At 45.2% G+C, this 3,799-nt stretch overlaps 1 pseudogene; it reads left to right on the top strand.

Moving 5' to 3' along the window:
• Positions 1 to 364: 364 nt before the first annotated feature.
• Positions 365 to 482, top strand: LOC124741124 (annotated as a pseudogene).
• Positions 483 to 3,799: the final 3,317 nt, after the last annotated feature.

The raw sequence follows: 3,799 nt of genomic DNA, 5'->3' as shown, positions 1-3,799 counted from the left end.
CAGTGTATTTGCCGGCAGGAGTGGCCGTGCGGTTCTAGGCGCTACAGTCTGGAACCGAGCGTCCTTAGGTTAGTTAGGTTTAATTAGTTCTAAGTTCTAGGCGACTGATGACCTCAGAAGTTAAGTCGCATAGTGCTCAGAGCCATTTGAACGATTTGAACAGTGTATTTAAGCGAAACCACATAATAAGTGTTGAAGTTTGTAGAGTATAAATAAATGCAGATTATCTGACACATTCTTACAGTATCAATTAACGTTACTACCATCATTTTTCCAAAATTAAATTTTCTTCGACTTCTGTCGAAAACTTCGTGCAGTTGTTTGGAATTTAAAAAACAAATTGGGCCAAGTAGTTAACAAAGTAGCCGATGGCCTTGCCGCAGTGGTAACACCGGTTCCCGCCAGATCACCGAAGTTAAGCGCTGTCGGGCTGGGCTATCACTCGGATGGGTGACCGTCCGGTCTGCCGAGCGCTGTTGGCAAGCGGGGTGCACTCAGCCCTTGTGAGGCAAACTGAGGAGCTGCTCGATTGAGAAGTAGCGGCTCCGGTCTCGGAAACTGACATACGGCCGGGAGAGCGGTGTGCTGACCACATGCCCCTCCATACCCGCATTCAATGACGCCTGTGGGCTGAGGATGACACGGCGGCCGGTCGCTACCACTCGACCTTCCAAGGCCTGTTTGGACAGAGTTTGGTTCAGTTTAGTTTTAGTTAATAAATTAAAAATTTCACGAAATTACACCTTTGCTTTTCTGGATGTTCTGGAAAACGACAACAGATACACGTCTGGGACATGTTTTATTAGTTTCACCAGACCAATAACAACAAAATAAGTGGAAATCGTGCTTTACTTTACCCTCGTACTGTTTTGCGATGGCTTCGTATTAGCCAAGTTGCAAAATTTCAGGCAAAATCTTTTTTTAGCCGTAATTGCGTAACTAAACATTTGTGGACCTATGTTTATATGAACGTTTTTTCTTTTGTTTTACTTGTTATTAGAATATTTACATATCTTCGTGGATTATCATGTAGTTGGTGCTTGACTCGATTGTATACATGTGTAAAACTTTGTGTGCAATGAAAGGTGAATGAAGTTCTCCCTCCCCCAAGGTTCAGTCCTTCCACATAGTCCTTTACGGAAGTTTTATGAGGAGCTGATGCATCCCCTTATCAAAAACGTCCACCGAGTAATCGATACACGTCTTACATAAGCCGACTCACGCGGAGCAATCGTGATTTGCGATTGCCACACCTGGCGATGAACATTCGAGATAAGAGATGACCCGCCGTCTTCTTATGATCACACGAGTAGCGCGTGCGGGACACCACGTGGTCTCAGTCGCCGCCTTCACCTATACACGAGACTCAGCTGTGGCGGAGGCCAGGCCGTTCCCGCCCGCACTGCGAGTCCAGAAGCTGGCGGATCGCTCTGTGCGCTCTCCGCGGACACTGAGTTCGCTTCCTGACGACGCCTTTCGCTGACTCTGAGGTGAGTTGAGGCCATGCACGAGCTGCTCGTCCTTGCATGGGGGCTTAATTATTATGCAATAATTTTAGTAGCTGTGTTGGCCCTGACTAGTATTAGTACGCAATCTGACTGCATAAAATAACAATAAAGAATGAAAGGAATTTTCCGTTAACACAATTGATTAATTAAGTCCCCTGCAACTATAAAAGCTACGAAACAACAAAGCACAAGTGTAACTGTTCTGTGTGTAGAAGTGTGATTCAACGTACATGTATGTATCTGGCACGGTTCTTCCTCAATAAGACAAGATATTTTAAACACCATTTACAATGAACTAATTGAAAAACCAGAAATACTATAATTACACATAGAAACCAGAATTACAAGTCTAATACTTGAACACGATCCAGATGCTTCGTTGACTGAACCTGCGACCAAGACGCATTGTCATTAAGGAAATGTGAAATTAAAATTTTTTTTTTTGCTACCTCCATATACAGGGTTATTACAAATGATTGAAGCGATTTCACAGCTCTACAATAACTTTATTATTTGAGATATTTTCACAATGGTTTGCACACATACAAAAACTCAAAAAGTTTTTTTAGGCATTCACAAATGTTCGATATGTGCCCCTTTAGTGATTCGGCAGACATCAAGCCGATAATCAAGTTCCTCCCACACTCGGCGGAGCATGTCCCCATCAATGAGTTCGAAAGCACCATTGATGCGAGCTCGCAGTTCTGGCACGTTTCTTGGTAGAGGAGGTTTAAACACTGAATCTTTCACATAACCCCACAGAAAGAAATCGCATGGGATTAAGTCGGGAGAGCGTGGAGGCCATGACATGAATTGCTGATCGTGATCTCCACCACGACCGATTCATCGGTTTTCCAATCTCCTGTTTAAGAAATGTCGAACATCATGATGGAAGTGCGGTGGAGCACCATCCTGTTGAAAGATGAAGTCGGCGCTGTCGGTCTCCAGTTGTGACATGAGCCAATTTTCCAGCATGTCCAGATACACGTGTCCTGTAACGTTTTTTTCGCAGAAGAAAAAGGGGTCGTAAACTTTAAACTGTGAGATTGCACAAAACACGTTAACTTTTGGTGAATTGCGAATTTGCTGCACGAATGCGTGAGGATTCTCTACCGCCCAGATTCACACATTGTGTCTGTTCACTTCACCATTAAGAAAAAATGTTGCTTCATCACTGAAAACAAGTTTCGCACTGAACGCATCCTCTTCCATGAGCTGTTGCAACCGCGCCGAAAATTCAAAGCGTTTGACTTTGTCATCGGGTGTCAGGGCTTGTAGCAATTGTAAACGGTAAGGCTTCTGCTTTAGCCTTTTCCGTAAGATTTTCCAAACCGTCGGCTGTGGTACGTTTAGCTCCCTGCTCGCTTTATTCGTCGACTTCCGCGGGCTACGCGTGAAACTTGCCCGCACGCGTTCAACCGTTTCTTCGCTCACTGCAGGCCGACCCGTTGATTTCCCCTTAGAGAGGCATCCAGAAGCTTTAAACTGCGCATACCATCGCCGAATGGAGTTAGCAGTTGGTGGATCTTTGTTGAACTTCGTCCTGAAGTGTCGTTGCACTGTTATGACTGACTGATGTGAGTGCATTTCAAGCACGACATACGCTTTCTCGGCTCCTGTCGCCATTTTGTCTCACTGCGCTCTGGCGGCAGAAACCTGAAGTGCGGCTTCAGCCGAACAAAACTTTATGAGTTTTTCTACGTATCTGTAGTGTGTCGTGACCATATGTCAATGAATGGAGCTACAGTGAAGTTATGAAATCGCTTCAATCATTTGTAATAGCCCTGTATATTGACGAAAAATACACTGTGATCATTGCAACATCTTCCATCTGTACATTACACCAACCGAACAGCATCTACTGTCTCGCCCAACAGAACAACACTGCACACGACATCCTCTGAACTAGTACTGCTCTCGACATCCTCTCAACAAGCACTGCCCATGGCAACCTTTAAACTACAACTGCCCCACTGGAGGTGGCGGAATAATAATCTTTGGCGCAATCTCTGGAACTGTGACTCAGTGTAGCCACCTTTCATCCTGTTTCTTGACACACTGAGCGAGTGCTGGACTGCTCTGCCAGTCGACAACTCCTCTACCAACTTTGCACTCAATTTAGCTCGTATGAAGTAGTTCTGTAGATAGCAGAGGGTGGCAGTCCAACGCCGCAATACAGGCAATGGTTGTAGCCAGAATGGTGCCTGCCATAAGCTGGTAGTAGTGGCGTCCAGATTTTGCAGCGGTCTGAAGCTCCCCCTCGATGCTCAATTACACTGAAGCCCAAAAGA

The sequence above is a fragment of the Schistocerca piceifrons genome, unplaced genomic scaffold, assembly GCF_021461385.2.
Source record: "Schistocerca piceifrons isolate TAMUIC-IGC-003096 unplaced genomic scaffold, iqSchPice1.1 HiC_scaffold_1870, whole genome shotgun sequence".
NCBI lineage: Eukaryota > Metazoa > Arthropoda > Insecta > Orthoptera > Acrididae > Schistocerca > Schistocerca piceifrons.
Note: the sequence above shows the minus strand (reverse complement) of the source record. Positions and strands in the feature narration are given on the sequence as shown.